The sequence below is a fragment of the Oncorhynchus clarkii genome, chromosome 10 (genome assembly GCF_045791955.1).
Source record: "Oncorhynchus clarkii lewisi isolate Uvic-CL-2024 chromosome 10, UVic_Ocla_1.0, whole genome shotgun sequence".
In the NCBI taxonomy this organism is placed as follows: Eukaryota; Metazoa; Chordata; class Actinopteri; order Salmoniformes; family Salmonidae; genus Oncorhynchus; species Oncorhynchus clarkii.
The window spans coordinates 65,163,999-65,186,719 of NC_092156.1; the positions used below are offsets into that span (position 1 = coordinate 65,163,999).

General features: G+C 46.1%; 1 protein-coding gene across 2 annotated transcripts in view; it reads left to right on the top strand.

Annotated features, from left to right (window-relative positions):
- LOC139419006 (F-box/WD repeat-containing protein 7) overlaps positions 1-22,721 on the top strand; it is a 189,346-nt gene that overhangs the window by 31,958 nt on the left and 134,667 nt on the right. The window contains exon 2 of one of the 2 annotated variants that reach the window (XM_071168814.1): positions 5,559-5,642. The exons of the other annotated variant lie outside the window; for it this stretch is intronic. The gene's annotated coding sequence lies outside the window, so the exon portion shown is untranslated. The remainder of the gene's footprint in view (positions 1-5,558; positions 5,643-22,721) is intronic. 2 annotated transcript variants of the gene reach the window in all.

The following is a 22,721-nucleotide window of genomic DNA, read 5'->3' on the forward strand; positions in this document are numbered from 1 at the left end:
GGCTGTGACTGTCATGACATTTTGAATGACGGTAATTGGCCAGCCAAATGACCGCAGTAACCGCAATAACCGTTCGAATAGCAATTTATTAAAACATTTTGATACGGGCGCACATTTTCTCCTCTCCTCCGCTCCTGACTTCATGTGCTGCCATAGAAATAGAATGAATGGCACGGGTGTCCCCATTCAAGTCAATGATGGCATAATGGGTGGGTGGACTGGCAAAGAGCAAAGCAGGAGGTGTACCCATCAATATGCGCTGTGATTTGTTGATTCAACTCAACTGACATTACAAAAAATATGTTCCATTGCATGAGCCACATCAGTTAACATCATTTGAATGGATATTCTACAATCCCATGAAAAATTATTGCAAGACAATACCAAGCAGCCATTGCGAGTTTCCCATGAGTTCACAAGTCAAAATTCATACACGAATGCCCGGCTATCCAGTCTTCAGTTAGCTGTTCATTCCACAAACAAAATATTGTATTACATAAATGTTTTAATAAACGGTTAATGGTTATTTAATATCATCCGTAACCGTCGGTTATATGGTAATTGTATCAGCTAGGGGAAAAAGACTGCCCCTCACAAGTCCGACCACGGTACTGGCAAGCATTGTTAGCAGAAAACACGGTCCCTCATTCAGGTGAATGAAAAAAATTATTTGTCTTAAAAAAATGTATTTACACAATCATGGTACCGATTGCTTCTAATAAACCAAATGTATGTCTTTGAACTGATTATTTTAAAATCGCACATAGAAGTTATAATGATAATTTAGTTGCTAATGGCAGCCTGCAGTACTCTGTTCGGCCTCAGTGAGAGGGGGCAGCACTGAGCTAGTCTGCAACGTCACTTCCTGGAGTAGTTCTAACAGCGCATGTTATGTCTTCATGAGACGCCATCTTAACAGACTTCACTTGGCTTCAATGCGCTATTGAGTCTTCACATGGGAATGAGTGGTGTCACGTGATCGATGGCTTTGTCCATGCGTACATACATACATACATACACCCCTAGTCTTGGCCCATCTGTTTCACCTCCGTGTGTGTGTGTGTGTGTGTGTGCCTTGGCCAGGTGTCCTCCATCTGGATGACAGTGTGTCTGGGGATACTTCAGCTCCTCTACAGTCGTACCTGGATTAGCCAGAGCCCAGGCTGGGGTTGGATACTGCTGGGTGAATGACCTCCAGACTAACCACCTGTTACAGACGGTGAGTTAATAAGTGAGGTCTTCCTGGGCTCCAGTTAGGTGTTTTGGCTGGTTTCACATTATTGGGTGACTCACACTACACTGCCTCTGTTTTCTCTTCACATTGTCCAACTATGGTGGATGTGGTAACCAGGTCAGCCCAATATGGCTTGGTTTGCCTTCGTAGTGTGACAGTCACAGTACACGACCAGGTTGAAGTTGAGGCTCATCATGACCATAGACTGAGTCCCTGTGAACGAAGTATCCCATCAAGAGCTGCTTTCGCTGCGGTGGTCTCCCGGTCTCCTCTCCCTTAGCTTATAGCCTACCAGACTTCTCTTGAGGCCTGAAGTGAATAATGCTCTTTTAAAGATGTACCGTACTGGAAACCAATGCGGGTTAATGAGAGGCTGATTTGACTGGGAGGTTAAAGTACTTTAATTAAATAAGCGAATTCATCCATTTCGAAGACCTAAGGCAAGCACAGGTTGTTCGTTCATCTGCGTTTTGAGGACTGCATTTCGAGGACACACAATCGCATGAGGCAAGTGAATGTTGTTGAATTAGTGTTGTTAAATAGTGTAATAGGTAGGCCTCCATTTCGAATGTTGTGTTCATTGCTGGTTATGTCGTTCTACACCCTAATGCTTCTCACCCAGGGTTTAACAGAATGTCTTGACAATGGACCAAGATTCTAGAACTCATCGCAAGTTTTCTGTTGGCAGTCTTTCAATTCTACAGACTACAGCTGACCTGGACAGGAGTCTACTACCTCTGTACTGTGTTGACAGACAGACACAGACAGAGGTCTCTGGGAACCTCTGAGCTGTTCCTAGAAAGTGCTCCTTGTTATCCACCTGATATTGTGGTCACGATGTCAGCCTGTTGGTTTATGGAATGCCAAGCTTGGCAGCATGTGTTACAGGCCTGTTGAGAGGAGAAGGGGAGAGAACTTTTCGCTATTTTGGACCGTACAACCTTTCACGCAGTGCACTTTGTCCTAGTGCTTCTCTCTGGCCAACTGCGACCATAACAAGGAAAGGTCTACTGCTTACACTCACAAAAACCCTCCCCGGTCAATGTGGAAGCCTGCATCTCCTCTTTCGATTCCGCTGACTCTCTGTAAGTGGGTCACTCTGAATGTGTGTGTGTACGTACTTGTTGTTGCCATTCTGAATCAAAGTGACTTTGATTTGATACATGCTGCGCTCTGCTTTGAATCAGATTCTGAGATTACCCAACGACTCAACACCGCATGCTTCCCTCCTGCTGTGGACACATGCTTCAGCTTCATTCAATGACAGATTTTTTTTTACGAGAGAACAAATCAATAGGGATTCAATAGAACCAGTATACAGGGACTCTCAATAGACTTTTGTGATGTATTTTGTGATGCCTGTGGCTGTCTATAAGACCACATGTTGTCATTGAAGAACGAGGGCCGACTCGTCCGATGGTCCTGCAATCAGTGTACCTTTTTAACCTATTGTTCAGCGTTTTTCCGACAGCACTCTTTTTGTGCTCACTTTAACAGGACGATTAGAGTCAGACCAAACTGACGGTGAACAGCAGTCACCCCCGCCAACACTCTGTTTTGTAATATAAATATTAACGTCTGGCCTGGCGAGCAGCTGACGTCAACGGAAGGCTGTAGATGAACTTGTTCTGTTCTCAGATCTTGGCACTGTCTGGGAATCTTTTCTCTCTTGTCCAACAATACATATTTGACCCCGATATATACAATGTTTTCTTTGGATGGATTGCAATATTTTTCCTTGTCGACGCTGGTCCTGGTATGTTGGACTCTGAACTTTGGAGCAAAGACTTCATGTGGTCATTCCCAAGTTTACATTTTTCTGTATTTTATTTCTATAAAAAGAAAATGAAAATGGCCACAGTTGTCGCCGGTTTGACTACCAGACAACTACAAACGGTCATCTGAAAACAGGAAAGGAATGCTGGGAACTGTCAAACTTATGGAAACCTGTGAAATGAGATGGATTTGCTCATTCTCTTACTATCAGCAGCTCAAGTTTATTTGGCCTCTGGGCTCAACATAGAGATGAGATGAACAGAGTTTCTATTCCACAGCTGGGTGGTATGATGATGGTCTTGTTCTCTTGGTCTCTCTCTCTCTCTCTCTCTCTCTTTGTCTCTTGGTCTCTCTCTTGTGCTCTCTCGGCCTCTCGTGCTCCCTCGGGGGCTCCCGCTCTCGTGCTCCCTCGGGGGCTCTCGCTTTTGTGCTCCCTCGGGGGCTCTCACGCTTTCTCGCACGCTCTCTCTCTCTCTCGGTAGTGCTCTCTCTGTCTCCGTGTGTGTCTGGAACCTCTCACCAGAATCTGTAAACATCTCCTAGCTGCTGTGCTGCCAAGTTACATAATGGTGCTACAATCTAACCTCGACTTCCCTCTCTCGTCTCTTATAATTCCATAGGCTCCTGAGAGTCATAAACCAACTGCTTTCTTGATGTTAAAAGATCTGATTGGTCAATAGACCAATTAGTGGAAAAAATATCAGAATTGAGTTGCCTGTCTAAACGCAGCCACGGTGATCTGCTGTCTCAAACATGCATGCACACTCCTGTCTCACGGTGATCCACTGTTAACCAGCTGAATAGTCTGCCTCTGCTATTCTTTCCCAGGACTCCTGTCCGGCTCTGTCTGGTGTTAACACCCAGTTAGCCAACAGCAAGCCCTGGCCTGTTCCCTTGGCACTGTCCATGTTCCTAGTGCTGTTGTGATGGGATAGCCTGTCATATCTAGGGGTTATTTTCTAGGCACTGGCAGCCGCTCAGAGGTAGAAACTGACGGGAGTTGGAAGCCGATAACTGTGCCTCGTACAACTGGTCTGCCTTGCCAAAAGATCCCCAGTGGCTGCTCAAGTTACATGTTGACTTTTGCCCGACTTGAGCTCAGACCGCTTCCCATATCAAACTGCACTTTTTTTTTTCTTTGTCTCAAACCCCCTGTCAGGCCAAAGAATAGCTCTCCAAATCGGCCCTTGAAGAAACTAACTTCACCAGAGAACCAAATTAGAGTAGTCTGACCCAGCTCGTGTTCCTGTCTTCTCTTTCAGCTGGGAGGAAAGTTAAACACTTTGCCATAAGGACTGGGTTAGGGGCACCAGTGGGGTTAGAGAGGCTCAGAGAACCTGAGGGGATGCATCAAAGTGGCTGTCCAACAGCAACTGTCGGTCTGCTTCCGGCGGTTAACAGCAAGGCCCTCGTCTACGCACACTACAGAAAGAGAGCTCTTCCCCCGAGAGAGTTGCCTTGTTGAGCCTGTCGTCAATGTAGCATAAGGGTTTTTATGCCCAACAACCGTCCCACATTACTGCTTTCAGGAGGTTTTGCCTAGTTGATTATGGCAACTGAATACAGTATGAAAAGGGAACATACAAGAGTGCCATAACATGCACATCCCAAACTTACCAAACCCAGTTAATGGGTAGCCATATACTGCAGATAAGACAAGGGAAGACCTGCACCCTGTATAGCCGAATGCTGCTTTCCTGCTGCACGTGGTTACCCAGCCTGTAGGGCCTAGGCCCGAAGTGTGCAGCTGCCCCTTGTGAATTAATGGCTGATTACTACATGTTAATGAGCCACTATCTGTGGGTAAATCAATCTGCCTCACAGTTGCATGTTGACACCGGTATAGTCAGTATTCAGCCGGTCTGTTCCTGCCTGGATTTTTGACTTTTGTCTACCTGTTGTTTTTTTTAAATTATTCTGTAGCTTGCTCCCGGAAGGAATTCCCCACACCTTCGGTGTCAGAAAGATCAAGAAACACCCCGGGTGTCCTCCTTGATGGGGAATAGGGTGCCATTTCCGACACACCCCTGTTACTTCGTATAGCCACTGTAGAAGTAAAGTAGTGATTTTATTATGGTGTAGTCGGGTTATGTAGTCGAGTTGTAAGGCCTCACCTTCACATGGGAATGTTCACCTATACGGCGTTGATCCTAGATTGCCTGTTTCCTGCTACATACAACTCTTTCTTTGCATAGCTCACTGTCTGTATCTTTACGTAAGTCCCAAGTGTGTGACTTAATCTCTGTCTTAAGGCGTCTTTGCATTTGTTTATCGCCCTGTGTGAGTATAACTGGGCCCGTCTGTGGGAGACTGGGAGAGTGGAGGTTTGCTGTATCTGTTATGGGGGTCTGGGTTTCAGGGGGATAAACTGTGAGATACCAGGATGAGACTAAAACACATGGAACTGAGAGACCCTTAGAGCCCTGAGGGAGAGAGAGGGGAGATCATTACGTTCTCTCACCCCAGACAGCCCTGTGGCATGTTGACTCTGTGATGACCTCAGATTGTTTAACACACGATGCACTGACATCCCCTTCTCTCTACTCAGCCTCCACTGACAGCCCTAACAGAGTGGGGCCAGGCCGGGAGAGGAGAGGATAGCAACCCCCAGTGTGGCCTGACCGAGAGACTCGTGAGTAACCGCTTCACTTCCTCTCCCTGGGGATTGGGGAGGGAGGGAGGGTGGGTGTGGTGGATTTTTCCATGATCACCAGCTGCATACCTTTATGCACAGTACAGATGTTAAGTGTGTATGTGCACTGTGTGGGGCTGACAAGGAGAATCCTAACTGCTTCACTTACGCTCCCATGGGAATGGGGGGGGGGGGGGGGGGGGGCTGTAGAGGCGCGTGTGTGTTTCTTTTGGGTTGAGGCTACAGGAAACCAGACAGATATTTAATAGCTAGCTAATTAGACTCCTTTCTTTCTCCTTCATTGACTTCTCGGTGGAGGCTTAATGCTCAATTAAGCTTTCCCCCCTTTTAGGCTGATTTATCCCTCCCTCCTCCTGTCTTTTCACTATCTTAGTATTCATGACCGTCTTTCCACTGTGTGGCCATTTTACCACGACTTCATTCGGCTTTCAACTGTGAGCCCGCTCGACAGCGCCTCGTGATTTACCTCCTGCCCCTTTCTCCTCCGGTACAGAGATATCCTGATACGTTATTACAGCCTCTTTATGTTACTGAGGACTGCTTCTGTTAGGCTTAGTCTCTAGGTGAGAGAATAAAATCAACACTAACCTGTACCTTTGTTCTCATACCTTCCATATAGGGATATCAAACAATATTTAACCTAATATGACGAGTCACTCCAACATTTGACTACTTTTCACATTGCAACATATCTCCAGGAACAGTTAGCTTTCAGTATACTGTATAGGTTAACACCAGAAGGCTAGCCTAGCCTGTAACATCCAAAATGAGCCTACCAAGTTTGAACATTAGTTGCGAGAGTTGGGTCCTGCTCTTAGACCTGCTCTGACAATGAATTTACAGTGTAACTTCAAGATTTTGGCAATGCTTCTCCAGGTTCTGATGAATTCATGGTTACCATTTTTATGTCTTTGCGAGCAGCTTGTAGGAAGTTGCTAACTAGCGTCAGTGCAATGACTGGAAGTCTATGGGGATCTGCTAGCTAGCAGTCTGAGACTTAAGCATTAAATAGACTTCCAGTCAAATTGCGCTACTTAGCAACTTCCTTCAAACCGCTCGCAGAGACATAAATGTTATCTACGAGTTCATCCGACTCTGAGAAAGTAGATAAAGGGCCTCATAGCCAAAATCCCGAAGGATCCCTTTGACTACCAGAGTAAGCAGTTCATTGTATAACAGCATCCTCTGGCAGGCTCCCCCTGAACCATTTGGAGAGGCGTTTATTGTACCAGATCCCTCCTCAGGAAGCGTTAGCCGTGTGTCGTTCCTCCGGAATGAAAGGGAAGGGAACAATGTCGAAAGAGGGAGAGAAATGATACGCGGGGAGCGGGAGTGAGCGAGCAGGAGGGTGAGATGGAGAGGGGATGAACGGGGGAGTGGAATGAGAGAGATCCACCCTCCCAGCCCTTCTCATTGTTCTCAGGGATAGAGGCAGGAAGCCTCACATTCACACGTCTGCGTCAGGGGAGTTTTTTTTTTACAACTACCAATGAAGAAACAGGAGGTTTATTAACTTTGAAGCGTCGCTGTCGGTGTTGCTCAGGCTCATCTGTGGGCAAATAGGGAGGGAACCTCGAGGGGATGAGATCACTAATGAGGAGTAGTGTGTGTGTGTGTGTGTGTCCCACTGTTGGGGCGAAGGCACATAGAAGCAATGCCTTTCCTGTGCACATGCATGCACAATTGTTTTGGTAGTAACTTTAATTAATTTGAAGTAGGTGTTCACCATCTTTGTTTCCTGATGTGTGTTCCCCAGTTTGAAGGTGGATTCTCATATCGGCCTCTCCCCAGCCACTTAAGATTAATGAAAGAGCAAATATGTGAATTCATGCAGAATGGGTTCACCTTTTAGTATGTGTGCATCCTTCCATTGTATGTGTGTGTGTGCTGTGGGGAGCTCTACCTCCTTACAGACGAAGTGCAGCCAGCCGAGACCCTGAATAATTCATTGCTGGCACGCTTTTGTAAATTAAAGGTAAAGTGATTGGATAGCATACAGAGAGCCTCATACAGGGTGCTCTCTCTGCTAACTGTTGAATATTTAAAGGGATGGTCCTGTCTGCTCACCTGCCTTCTAAAACTACAATTCTGAGGCTCTCTGACGGTTTTCTAATGTGACACCATACCTGGGGGTGTTAATAATGGGTAGGTTTGGATTGGAATCCCAGGGGAGCACAGTCTTCATTCTTCCAATGCAGTTTCCTCAGGATGCTAGCTGGATGTTACCTCAACCCAAGCTAAGGTTGATACGTCTGGGCTCACTGGTGAGAAACCGTGTCGGAGCAGGTGAGCGGAGTTCGAGGTGCACACTTTTCTTTAAAGAACAGTTGCAATAGAAGTATGCAAGTTGGGTTGTTTGAAAAACATGCTGACTACACTGGCTACGTGTAGTTGATTTTGTCTGTCCAGAGGCGATCATGACACGCAGGTTAAAATATCACATGAAACGTTCTTGGACATTTAGCTAAGCTAGCTGTTGCTGGCTAGTTTGTCCTGGCAGCTGAACGTTGGGTTGTTATTTTAACTGACATGCATATGGTCATTGTTTTTAGCATATTCTTTGTAGATTTTTTGGAGCCCGAGTCATGCAAAACGGTGTGTTTTTCTACTCCAACGAACCAGTTTTTTTTGTTGTCTTTCAAACTTCCACGTGGCAGGTGAGGTTAGCGTGTAAGGCTTTTCACCTTGCCATCAATATTAGAACAGTGTAGGCTACAATGAATGGATGTCACGTCAGCTATCAGTCATCACTTGCTTATTTCAATGATAAAATACAGTCTGTGTGTGTGTGTGTGTGTGTGTGTCCAGTTAAGAACTGCTGTAGTGTTTGTCGCTCTCACACGGTGTGTTTGGTGGCACCGCCTGCGCCCTCTGGTTCTCACACTGTGTGTGTTTGGTGGCACCGCCTGCTCCCTCTGGTTCACACTGTGTGTGTTTGGTGGCACCGCCTGCTCCCTCTGGTTCTCACACTGTGTGTGTTTGGTGGCACCGCCTGCTCCCTCTGGTTCACACTGTGTGTGTTTGGTGGCACCGCCTGCTCCCTCTGGTTCTCACACTGTGTGTGTTTGGTGGCACCGCCTGCTCCCTCTGGTTCTCACACTGTGTGTGTTTGGTGGCACCGCCTGCTCCCTGCTCCCTCTGGTTCTCACACTGCCTGTCTGTGTTTTTATTAAGAGAAACCTTTTGCTGCAGAGTCCCAGCAGCAGGGCTGTTGGTGTCTCTCTCTCTCCTGAAGGAAGTAACTTAATTACAGTCTGTAGACGGTAAGAGAGGGGGAAGAGGACCAGCTTGGTTACCTCCCCATGTTTGATATAGTAATTAGGTAATATCCACAGGAACTGCTGTGCCCGTCACAACAGGCGCTGTCGCTTTCATCTTCTCCTCAAGGTACAGGGAGTTACTGGACTTCATTCTTCCAAAAAAAGATTCTTGTTTTCTTTTTAAAGGATGAGCTAGGTGTGTCTTCATTCACCTGAAGAGACGGGTCATATTTGGAATTTCAGGCTGTGTCTTTTACTTAGAAGAGGTGTGAAGCAGTGGTGTAGGGGAAATGTGGGATCAGTTCCTGGAAGAGGTGAGCATTTCTTCGCAAGTACAGACAGAGCACAGGGAGAAGACAAGTAGACCGTGGCTTTGTCATATCCTCAAGTGAAAGCAAGGCACTTTCCACATCAGCAGAGCAGCAGAATAGAAGAGGCCTGGGATTCAACCAGTCATCCTTTGTGTCACTCCTTAATCAGTCCCCTAGCGCCCACAACCCACACACATCCCATGTAAATAATTTAAAGGCCCTTTCCTTTCGCCAGCCCAGCAGCCAGGGGAAGAAAATGACCAGCGCACAATTGATGACACAGGACAGCAGAGGACAGTAGAAATGGCTGCTGATATACTAAGGCTACATCTGAAATTGCACCCTATTCTCTATGTAGTGCAACACGTTTGACCGTAGGGCCATTTCAGTTGCACTCTACGGCTTTAAGCAATTGCTAACAGAGCCGGATAGTAAAACTAGCTGCAGATGCACTCTCTGTTCGTGGCGGGGCGTTACACAGCTTGGAATGGTCGCGTCACGCTGTCAGCTTACATTTGGGCGTAATGAAAGGGCTGCTCGGAGGGTATTGAATCCGCTGCGCTTTTTTTTTTGTTTAACGCTGGAAAAGTTTATCGTGAGTGGATCCATGCAGTGGGAATACATCTAGACTGGACTGTAAGAAATACTATAACATGTTGAGAGAACCGTCTCCTCTCTTGATGATCTATTGGCCCACCAGACTTTAAATGCCTGAGTTTCCCGTAGGCCCACGTCTTCGGTTATACCGGGATCCTGACCACAATACCACAATACCAGGGTAATGTGTTTAAATGGCACTGGAGTAAAACCTGCTGGCCATTTTGTTTCTGCTTTTAGATGTTGCTTCTTTATTGTGGGGAACAGGGGTGAAATGACTCAAACACGCACTCAGTTTGCTGTGGCGTGTTCTTTGCTGTTACTGTGAGAGCTGGGTAGTAGGATGGTGCTGTTTGTAGGAGCCGCTGTGTGTACGTTCCCTCGTCAGAGAAAAAAAGCGGTCACAGTCACACACTTCAACCCAGTCATTCATGCTTCGGAAGCTCCGGACGAAAACAGGAAACCACCCTGCACTGTTCTGTTCCTGGGGCGGCAGGAAGCTGTGGCTTCACAGGCATCGTTCACTCTTGGAGGACCCACCCGGTCCACCCAGAACATTGTTGTTGTTGTTCAGCACGTCAGCACGCCAAATGTGACATTCCTCTCTGTTGAAAATAGAAGAGGATAGCCGCTTGTAGGCCTGTGGGTTACTCGGCCTAGGCGTTTTGGTTTGTTGCTGAGGACGTCATGCAGTCAGTGGGCCTAAATCGGACACTTTTCTGTTGAGAATAGAGGAAGTAGTAGTACCTGTGTTTCTCATGCTGTAGTGGAGGGGAAGGCATCGTACCGTCTTTCCCCACTAGAGGACAGTCTAGTCAGAGGAAAGGGACACTGCAAGCCTGGTCAGATGGAGTGGAGAGAATCATCCTTCACTGGCTCCTATTGGGTCTCTCTGTACAATGTCATTGGAGCGGTTACTGTTCGCCAGAGAGATTCCCTGAAAACACACCACTTCAACACGGCTACAACTTTTTAGTTGCAGGTTAGGTGAACGTACACAGCAGGTTAGGTGAATAAGGTGGATGTTACACCCTCTGTTAAAACCTCTTAAGTCTACCCCTTCCTTTTTCGAACATTCTGTTAAAAATCGCGCAACTTTTCAGCGTCCTGCTACTCATGCCAGGAATATAGTATATGCATATGATTAGTATGTGTGGATAGAAAACACTCTGACGTTTCTAAAACTGGTTAAATCACGGCTGTGACTATAACAGATTGTGTGTTTCATCGAAAAACGCAAGAAAAACTGCTCTCTGAAAGCTAAAAATAATTTCCATGCGTCACTTTCATGGGTTGTTAAAAGGGCACAAAATTAATTATGGACCTGCATGCAATTCCTACAGATTCCACACGATGTCGCCATTGTCGTCATTTTCCAGGGAGTTTTTTCTTGGTAAATCCAACTAACTGGATTCAATTTCTTCCGGTCTCCACCAGGATGTTTTGAATGTGCACATTGGCAGCCATTGATTTGAAGACGAGGAGCTATTGAATACACATCGCCCTGTAATCATTTTGATAGATTATAAACGTTTACTAATACCTAAAGTTGGATTACAAAAGTATTTCGAAGTGTTTTGTGAAAGTTTATCGTCGACTTTTTTAATTTAAAAAAAATGACGCAGCGTTTTAAAACAATGTTTTTTTCTGAATCACACTGCTTCCATAGAAAGCTATTTTGGGTATATATGGACCGATTTAAACGAAAAAAAGACCCAATAGTGATGTTTATGGGGCATATAGGAGTGCCAAGAAAGAAGCTTGTCAAAGGTAATGAATGTTTTATATTTTATTTCTGCGTTTTGTGTAGCGCCGGTTAAGCTAAATCTTTGTTTACGTCGCATTCAGGCATTTTGAGGTGTTGCATGCTATCAGATAATAGCTTCTCATGCTTTCGCCGAAAAGCATTTTAAAAATCTGACTTGTTGGCTAGGTCCACAACGAGTGTAGCTTTATTTCAATACCCTGCATGTGCATTTTGATGAACGTTTGAGTTTTAACAAGTACATTTAGCATTTAGCGTAGCGCATTTGCATTTCCAGGTGTCTACTTGAGACATCTGCCAGACAGGAGCAAGACGTTAACGTAAAGTCACTTAAAAAATATATATATATATATATATATATATTTTTTTAGCTAGATTGGAGTAAGATTTGCCGAACGGTATTCCCCTTTTTTGAAGCTGGTATTTTTTGACATTTAGGCCCAGTCTCAAGTCACATATAGCATAGTTTGATACATAATCATACCTAATTATTCCCCAGAACTCCTCTTCCTGGCCAGTCGCCGTTGTCCTTTCTCCCAGTGTGTCAGCAGTTTGTTAGGGAGGCCCACAGCAGGATCAATGAGGGCAAAATGATCCTGAAACATACTTATTTTGATCCCCATGAATTAGAAGTGATTAACAATCGAGGAAAAAGGCAGAGATTTTAATGAAGGACCCAGACCTTGCTTGATATAGAACGTCGATGGTAATTAGATGATCATTGAATAAGGTTGGAATAGGTTGGAATCAATGCTTATTCCTTAGATCCACTGTCCGCAAACCACTCTTAGAAAGGGGGAAAACGTTGGACAAACGCTATATAAACACTGCGTCACAACATCAGGCCCAGTGACACAAGTGGATAATGATTTTGCAGGCCAGGAGTCTGGAGTTTTTAATGCACTCTCACTTTTCTCCATTTTAAAGTCCCTAGGCCAATCTGGGAATTCCTATGACTAAATGCCGCGCACCCCCTAGCCTGGTGTCCTAACTGAATTTGCTATGTATTTTGCCGTTTCACTTCCCTTCAGTTCCGAAGCCAGGCTAAGCTCACCCCACCCTAGCCCTATGTTTGGCTGTCTGGTCGGTGGCCAGGCCTGTGGCCAACATCAAGACAGACTGCAGATTTACTGGCCGTCTTTACAACCGCCTCACAATTAATACTTGGGAGTGGATCATGTCTTTACAGATGGTTTCCTCCATCAGAAACAAACACAAGACTGTTCAGATGTCCTTGACAAATGCCTGCTTTCTGCCTGGGCTCCTTAATTGACTTAGCAGAGTAAGACTCAGTGGCAAAGAAAGTTTCTGTAGGCTAAATGTTGGCAGTGAATACATTTTCCCATAGCATGATATTGGCAGTGGAACATCATTGCCATCATGTAGTCGGGGGACTACAGCTGTAAATTAGCGCTTAGCTAAATGTGGTGTGACTTCTCAGTGCTCTGAGTCTATATGTTGCACGTTGTCCCTGTCTAAATAAACATAATAAATGAACTCAAACGGAAAATAGGTCTGAGGTTCTAACCATGCTCCTTGTCCATTTCCATTTGAAAGCTTATGCCTAGTTTTCCGACCGTTCAATGAGTTGACGAGGTAGGCCCTAGGTCTCCTCCTGTTAGTTGTTACAAAGGTGTCCTTCCTAATAAACTCTGTTTCTGTACAATGTGTGAAGGTGTAGTCCTGACATACTGCAACGCTACCCCCCCCCCCCCCCCCCACCTGTTCCCACAGCCGTGTACTAGTCACCCACAATCCCTCTCTCTCCAGGGACTGAACAAGTCTGTTCACACAGGAGGATGATAGCCAGCATCACACAGCCTCTGGCTACTGCAGCTGCACCGTGATCTAAGGACTCCAAGGACTCCCTAGGTACTACTGCGCAGGGGAATTGTGCAGTAGTACAAGTGTCCAAAAGCATTTAGACATATTCAGTGAATGATTTCTGTTCTGATGAAAAGAGATGCTTCTTTGTAAGGACTCTAGGTATTCCCTAGGGCAGGCCTCTCCAACCCTGTTCCTGGAGAGCTACCTACCTGTATGTTTTCGCTCCAACCCCAGTTGTAACTGACCGTATTCAGCTTATCAACCAGCTAATTATTAGAATTGGGTGCTCTAGATTAAGGTCGGAGTTAGAGGTCGACCGATTATGATTTTTTAACGTCGATACAGATTATTGGAGGACCAAAAAATGTAATCGGCCATGATCGGTGTCCAAAAATGTAGATTACCGATTGTTAATGAAACTTGAAGTCGGCCCTAATTAATCGGCCATTCCGATTTATCGGTCGGTCTCTAGTCGGAGTGAACCTACAGGAGGTTAGCGCTCCCGGAACAGGGCTGGAGTGAAAACCTACAGAACTGTAGCTCTAAAGGAACTGGGTTTGAGTGAGAACCTACAGGACGGTAGCTCTCCAGGAACAGGGTTGAAGAGCCATGCCCTAGATCTTACCCTATAGGTGAATTATACCCACTCAAGTGTCCGAAATTAATTTATTAAACGAAAAGTTCTGATACATAGCTAGGCTTCGGAAAAGGTGTTACATTTGATAGCGTTAACATGGCAGGTAAAATGAATTTCACATTAAGCCGGAAGTTCAGACATCTGGCTGAGGTGATTATTTTAATGGGTTCATTCCTGTCTGAGTTATGACTGTCTGAATCATGTTATGTGGTGTCTACTCTGCATCTTAGTCAAACATATTATATACACACACACACACATCAGTAGACTCAGTGGTGCTGGGAGAAGATTTTGCCTCGTCTGTAACAAGACTAGAGCCACCATACAGGTAGGGCTGAACTCTAGAGAAATATAGTCCCAAAATGACACGTTTTCAATCTAAAGTTGGAGTCTTTGCGTGTGTGTGAGAGAGCGAGAGAATATCTGCTCTGTGGTTGTTGCGGGGGAGTGGTTTAGTTGCTAGCTGTGTTGCCGGCTTGGCCGGAGTAGTAAACTACAGCTAATGAACCCATGCTGCTCCCGGCTCCATATGGAGGAGTGACTGCCTCTCATTCTGTACTTGGCAGTACCAACCTCCCTCGCTCCACCCTCCACTCTGACAGGATTAGACTGTGTGCCAGGTTGCCAGGCCTTTCAAACCAGACTGAAATCTTGACCAGGCAGTATTATGTCATGGGTAACCTCTGACACAGTTCCATCTCCCTAAGACTCCTCTTCACTGTTTTGGAAGGTAGAGACCTTTTCAGAGGACTGGGAAAGACACACAGCTTGTGGTAGAAAGGTAGAAGTGGCCTAACAGTGTCACCTTGTGGTGTATTAGTTGTCCGTTGTCTCCACAGTGGGAGGAGCGGTGATGCTTCAGCTGGGGTGTCGGCTAACATGGTTTGTGTGAGGTAATTGGATCTGAGGTGCATTAAAGTAGCACTGCCTCACTGTAAATGGTGTGCTGAGATGCCCGCGTCTCGTTGAGCTTGGCTCAGCAGTACTGTACGCCCAAGACTCACGTCTTACGTGTCAAAACTGACGAGTCAGCTCAGAGGCTCGACTGAGGTGACAATAGCTACTCAAGCTAGGGCAAGTGATGGAGATGACAGGTGCCATCTTGTCAGTGACATTCGTGCTTTGCTTTGTTTTATGTGGTGTCCATGTGAGTCTGGAAATGAAGTCAGCCTGTCAACAGCTGATCCTGCCCTGTGCTAAAGTCTGGAATTTCACAAGGAGACTTTAATGTGGTGTGTAGAGGATTTACTGGCTTTCATCATGAGCCAGGTTTCCTGCTTCTCTTTTTTATTTTACACCCCTTTTTCAGTTCCCTTCATTTGTGTTTCCAACCTACCTGTTGCTTATTGCGTTTGGTCCTAACACTTGTCATCTCCCCTCAAATATTCATTTTCAGGGTTGAAGAAACACCCAATGCAATGAATGGGGAAACCTCATCACCTGAACATAGGCCTTGCAACTCCAGGCCCAGCCCAGTCTGTACACCATCTGCAGAAGAGGAAAGCTTTTGTAGCCTGGTCTGGCTCCACACAATGGAGCTGTAATTGTATGGTGTTGGCTGTTGGAGGCTAGCCGCTCATTCCTGATTGCCGGTGACTGATAACTCCGTCAGCCCTTGCTCCTCGCCACACACAATGGATGTTGTGGAAACTAGCCTCCGGTCAAAACAATGGTTGGATTTTCCTGAAGCTGCCGCCTGCCACCTTTTACGCCATGTGTGTTTCTGTATTTCTTGAAATGCACGCTCTCAAAAGACGTGGTGACCTTTTTTAGGCTAATTCGGGAGAACAGTTGGAGTCTGAGATGGAGGCCTTTTTTTAATGACTGCGTGGCTGCCTCTTCCGCCTTGCAAGTGTTTATCTTTAGGCTAAATGATCCTAGACTGCACTAAAAGGCTTGCCTCCACATCCTGGCTGCAGAAATATAAACGGGATCCTTTTAAAGTACAGTCTAATGTGCTTTCCTTCACTCTAACTGTAAGCAAAGCAAATCCAGTTAGTTTCCTTTTCTCCCCCCTTTCCCTTTCATCCCGTTCAGTCCATCTCTCCCCCTCTTCCCTCTGAAAACCTCCACCAGTACTGTGGTGCAGCGAGTCGCTCCGCCCCAGGGATCAATATCGAAGCCGGGAGCTGACGCAGTGAAAAGCAATATTTATAAATAATGAACTGGACGTTCGTTCACCCGCTCTCTCGTTCTCTCTAGAGAGGAAAATAACAAAATGCTCAAATAGGCGATTATTGAACCCAGAATAATAACGGTGTGCTGAGGTGTGCACAGTCCTGTCTTTCCCGCGCGGTAGCCTGCATCAGCCATGCAGAACTAACCGAGGGAGAGAGGGGAGGGCCTGTATCGTTGTTGCCAAGTTTTGAAGTTTCCTAAGTGGCTTTTTGTTCCCTCTGTCTTTGTGTTTTTCAGTCACTCTGCCGAGAGACGTTTTAATGTTTGCTTTGCAATAGAGAAATTGTGACTTTGTTCTCTCCACTCAAACTAAAGCCGTTTCTCAATTTTTTTGTGATATTTACATGTGTCATGTTTGTTTGAACAGCTGGTTGTGGTCTTACTGTTTTTCTCATGCTACATCTGGATCTTTTTGATTTGAACAGCCTCTTTTCATTTCAGGATGTCTCTGGGCACACTGTTCCAGGCAGTAGGCTTGTTGATTTGCACTGTTTGTTCCAGTGAGGTGGCAATAGGGGATCAATCTCACCCTCACCCTCTCGCTCTCAATTTGAATTTAAATTCAATTTAAGGGCTTTATTGGCATGGGAAACGTATGTTTACGTTGCCAAAGCAAGTGAAGTAGATAATAAACTAAAGTGAAATAAACCAACAATAAAAATGAACAGTAAACATTACACTCACAGAAGATCCAAAAGAATAAAGACATTACAAATGTCATATGTCTATATATACTCTCTCTCACCCTCTCTCTCAATTCTATTCAATGGGCTTTATTGACATGGGAAACATGTTTACATTGCCAAAGCAAGTGAAATATCTCTCACCCTATACAACGATCAGTCATGACTTCAAGCAGCCTCTGTCCTTTTCACAGTCCTCACCTGGAGAGAGAGGCTAACTGCTGTTGATTTCTAGCTAAAGTCCCCTGTTATCGCCCCACTGAACACAGCCGACCAGCTGAATACTGAACAGTCAGGGACTGTTGTGGTCTGTGGATCCACATCTCTGACTTGGCCTCTGCTATATGTGGAGCGATAACACTTCTGATAAGGTTGAGGCGTACTGCTCAGCACAGTAACCTAGCCTTCCTATCTTTTGGGATATTATACTGGGATATTCACCACCCCATCCTATTTCATACGACACCATTTAAATGTTATCGCTCTCTGTGTTTTGTATGGTACTGAAAATACTCAGTTTTCTCCTTTACCGATTTGGCCTAGTCTTCTGTCTGCACATTGGTGGTGGTGATAGTACTCTTAAAGGTGATTATCTTTTTATCTGCTTATTCCGGGGCTATTTATATCGAGCTGGCAGGGTGCCTCGAGCACAAGCCCTATTCTCCTTCCCTCATTCTGCCTCAACTCATCTCCACCCTCACCATGGCCTCTCTCTCCGTCTCTCTCCCTCCCCAACCTATCATTTTCCTCTCAAGGCCTCATGGCTTCATCAACTCTGATTACTATTCAGTGATGAGGTGAATGATTTGCCTGTCGTCGTCTCCTACTCTGTGGGGGCGCTCGGTGCAGGCTCCATCTCCAGGGCTAATCGGGTTAAACGCCTGATAAGGTGAGCGAGCAGTGTTGTTGAGGGTGGGATGAGGGAGGAGTGTAGAAGAGGGGTGCTGCTGGAAATTCTACCGGTCTAAGATACATCCTGCGCTCCCCTCCCTCCCTCCTTCTACAGCACTGCTCGCTCACCTTATCTCGGGCGTTTAACCTGACTATCCCTGGAGATGGAGGCTGTACCAAGCGCCCCCACAGAGTAGGAGATGACGTCGGGCAAGCTTTCTCTCTCTCTCTCCATTTATTTTATCTGTGTATTTTCTCACAGTGCTCGAGCTTTAAGCACCGGTGATGTGGTTCCCCCCCGTATACACTTCCAAATGGCTTGCCTCACCTTCACCACAGCAGAGAGAGCATCTTACACTGAACAAAAATATAAATGCAATAATGTCAAAGTTTTACAGTTCATATAAGGAAATCAGGTTATTTAAATAAATTCATTAGGCCCTAATCTATGGATTTCACCTGACTGCGAATACAGATATGTACCTGTTGGTCAGAGTTTTTTATTTTTTTTTATTTTTTTAAGGTAGGGGGTGGATCAGAAAAGTTGATCAGGCTGTTGATTTTGGCCTGTGGAATGTTGTCCCACTCCTCTTCAATGGCTGTGCGAGGTTGCTGTCATACACGTCGATCCAGAGCATCCCAAACATGCTCAATGGGTGACATGTCTGGTGAGTATGCAGGCCACGGAAGAACTGGGACATTTTCAGCTTCCAGGAATTGTGTACAGATCCTTGTGACATGGGGCCGTGCATTATCATGCTGAAACATGAGATGATGAATGACACGACAATGGGCCACAGGATCTCGTCACATTCCAATTGCCATTGATAAAATGCAATTGTTTTCGTTGTCCGTAGCTTATACCTGTCATACCATAACCTCACCGCCACCATGGGGCCCTCGGTTCACAACCAAAATTATTTGGTTGTGCAAACCTACAGTTTTATCAGCTCTCCGATTGGCTGGTTTTAGGCGATCCTGCTGGAGGTCCTGGGCTGGCGTGGTTAAACGTGGTCTGCGGTTGTAAGGGTGGTTGGACGTTCTGCCAAATTCTCTAAAATGACGTTTGAGGCGGCTTATGGTAGAGAAATTAACATTCAACTCTCTGGCAACAGCTCTGGTGGACAGAATGCCAATTCCACGCACCATCAAAACGTGAGACATCTGTGGCATTGTGATGTGTGACACAACTGCACATTTTAGTGGCCTTTTACTGTCCCCGGCACAAGGTGCACCTGTGTAATGGCCATGCTGTTTGGATGGATTGTCTTGGCAATGGAGAAATGCTCATTAATCGATGTAAAGAAATTTGTGCACAACATTGGAGAAATACGCTTCTTTTAGGATCTTTTATTTCAGCTCATGAAACATGGGACCAACACTTTACATGTTGCGTTTTATATTTTTGCTCAGTATGTATTGTGTGGAATATGGAGGAGAATTTTACATTGATCGGCTGTCTCTCTCTTGCTTTCATCTGATTACCTTTCTGTGACCCGGGAGTGGCATATAATTCGGATAATAACGCTGCCTGGTGCTCTGCCGCTCCACTACTTAGATGCTCCCTTCTAACCCTCTCCTTTGTATCCAGCTGTCTAACCTTGTGGAGGGAAGGAGCAGAGCCACGGTTTGGATTTCTCCTAACTCCACTCCGCTCTATCCATGCAGCACTGGGTTGATTGACGGGCTCCCGGGAGCACCCATGTCATAAAAGGGCAACGAACTTTGATTGGCGACTTGGCGGATCGGCTCTGAGCGGCTTATTGCCAGAGCTGCTGGAGGGGAGGGGGGGGGTAGGCAGGTACAGTGGTGGCAGTCAGCGGTGTTGACAGGGACAACATCCACATCACTTAAGCAGCCTCATCCGGGGGGTGGGGGGGTGGAAGGCGCAAAGAGGGAGAGTAGGAGACGGCAGTAGCAGCAGAGGCAGTATCCCCAGCAGCATCCTGTTCCAGAGTGAGCTGGGCAGAGGGAGGAGCCTCGGAGAGGAGGCGTGTGTCTGGATGCTGCGAAGAGAGGAGTGAAGAAGAAGAGAGTGGAAGGAGGAGAGTCACAAGGGGAATGGACTGGAGCATCCGTATTGTAGCGGCAGACTTGAGCCTCCCCGGTGTGTAGCGAGGTGAGCTGCCTCCGGCCTTCCCACCAGGCATGACCGCGGAGCCTGCTTCCCATCAGAGATTTAACTGACTGGAGAAGTGACATTGCAACTGCAGCCTGTGGCTTGACACACACGAGAACTCAGAAGCGTCGGGTGTCTCTGGAGGACTCTGTTGAGCGACTCGGGACAAGGCAGTTATTTGATCTGGGAACTAAATGAATGCTGTGAGGAGCAACTGAAAGGATCTAAAGAAGGACCCACCCGACAGGACGGCATTAGTCTTTAGCTCTCCCTCCCTCATCCCTCGTTCTTCCCTTGTTGTCGTCGTCTTTTCCTCTGGACCAGAGAGGCCACTAATGAGCAAGTCAATGTGTGGCTGTGGCTGCAGCTTCATCTCCTCTCTGATGAAGAGGCTGGGCCGCACAGCCTGTTGCTCAGACCTCCTCTCCTGCAGCCATACCTCCGAGCAGCTGCAGCGCCTGGCCACCGGCTGCCCACCGCCCCCCAAGGTAACGATGCGTAATGCGGTGGCTGCCCACATTGCCACCCACAACCATGGCATAGACAGGGTGCTTCAATGGATTTGACTGGATATCTCCATCTTACTGTTTTACGACTTATCTGTGTAAAGATGCAGAGTGCATACTAGAATGGAGTGAGGAAGTACTAGTCATTCACAATAATCGGTGCTTGGACTTATAGGCTAGTAAGCTACTAGCATTCTGTCCTAGTACTATAGAAAATACTAAGCTATTACTACTAGTAATACAGGATGGATTGAGATTCATATTGATTATGTATGTTTGGGTCAGACTGACCTTGCTTTTGGTTATCCAAGATTATTTCTCCCATTATCGGGCTGCATGCGGAGCTATTGGAAGTGCACTGCAGTAATTGATTTTGTAATGGAACCAGGTGATTTAATGTCTGTCTAGCTTTGTTGCCGTGCCAACCGTAGGGCTTGCATTGAAACTGTCCTGTTTTCTAAGTGGATGCCTTCAGACATCCTGGTGGTTTAACACTGAGTGATTGCTGCTCCGCCTCAATTGGAGAAAAAGCGTTTCGAGGAATGGCGCAAACTCCAAGATGGTACAAGAAGAACGGTGAGTGGAAGGGAGAGGAGGCGACGGTACCCCTGAAGAAGTTAGGGCTCTGACCCTTATCACTAGCCTCCACCCTGTTCACTTCTCTCCCTTACCCTACGGCTTTCAGCTCCCCTTTTCATAGTTCCCCACTTGTTACCGGTATTGTTTTTGGTCGTTTACCGGTATTGACGGAGTGGCTTCTTCCCGTTTTGACGGGGATCGGCCTGGGCTGGGTTTGGCAGTTGGCCATTTTCACTTTGTACAAGATTGATCCTGTTTTCCTTTGGAGAGATTTTTATGTCCTGATGGAAGGTGAGAAAGTACCGCAAAGGAAAATAAAGGATGTGTGGTTGGTTTTCATCTGTTGCCCGCATGCCAACTATTGAATGAGGGAGAGTTCTCTTTAAAACAGCTCTGCGTTGTTAAACAAACGGTATGAGGGGTAACATTAAAACGTCTCTCTACTATTAATCCGTTTGTTATCGAGTTAAGTGTTTCTGTGTCAAATCCAAGGAGAAATAATTCCCCTCTTTTCGTCCTTCCTTTTTTACAGGCCTGAACGGTTTCAGTTCCCCTCTTTTGAGGCACCAAGGGGCACCAGCTTTAAATAGAGAGATCGATTAATAGCCTCTGCAATGAAATGTAGACCCAGGAGGTCCCACTGAGCACTAAGCTCTGTATTTAAAGGATTACTGCTTCTAAAGAAGGCCTGTATATAACAGCCCATGGCCGCTGGGCAGAAATTCATAATTATAAATATTAACAACCCTTTATTACCACTGATTAGGCAGTTGGCATGTTGCATAATACAATTAATCTCTCAGCATGGAACATGTTTTGTTCAGCCCAAGTCTGGCATTTATCTGTCTGACAATGTTAATTCGATTGCTCTTTCACTGAGCTAGTCACCAATGCAATGGAACATCGGGAGGTTATGCTTTCATCAATGTATTATTATGTATTATTTATCTAATACGAAGGCAGCTCCTCCAGCTATCGGTTGCTGGTGATCTTTTTATGGACTGAGTTCATAGTGAATAGCTAGCTGCGTGTTGTTCCACTCCTCTCCCTTTTGCTCTGTTCAGATCCCATCCGTTTGATGTATTGCCGCCGTTTCAAAGGGGATGTGCTCTCTAACTCTAAACCATGTCTCACTGGTCACAACACCGTAACCCTCATCACCCTTTGGTAGATGGGCTCTCTAACTCTAAACCATGTCTCACTGGTCACAACACCGTAACCCTCATCACCCTTTGGTAGATGGGCTCTCTAACTCTAAACCATGTCTCACTGGTCACAACACCGTAACCCTCATCACCCTTTGGTAGATGGGCTCTCTAACTCTAAACCATGTCTCACTGGTCACAACACTGTAACCCTCATCACCCTTTGGTAGATGTGCTCTCTAACTCTAAACCATGTCTCACTGGTCACAACACCGTAACCCTCATCACCCTTTGGTAGATGGGCTCTCTAACTCTAAACCATGTCTCACTGGTCACAACACCGTAACCCTCATCACCCTTTGGTAGATGGGGTCTCTCAGCAACTCTGCTTTTGTCTTTTCATACTTCACTTTAGGTATTAGCATAAGTCTGTAGAGAAAGTCCCTGCAACCACAGCGGGGTATTTCAATGCCTCCTTTTCCCTGTTGTCCAAACTCAGGATCAGTATGTAGGCTGTGGTGTTGCCTTGAGCCTGCCGTCTTCTGAGCACAGCAACTGAG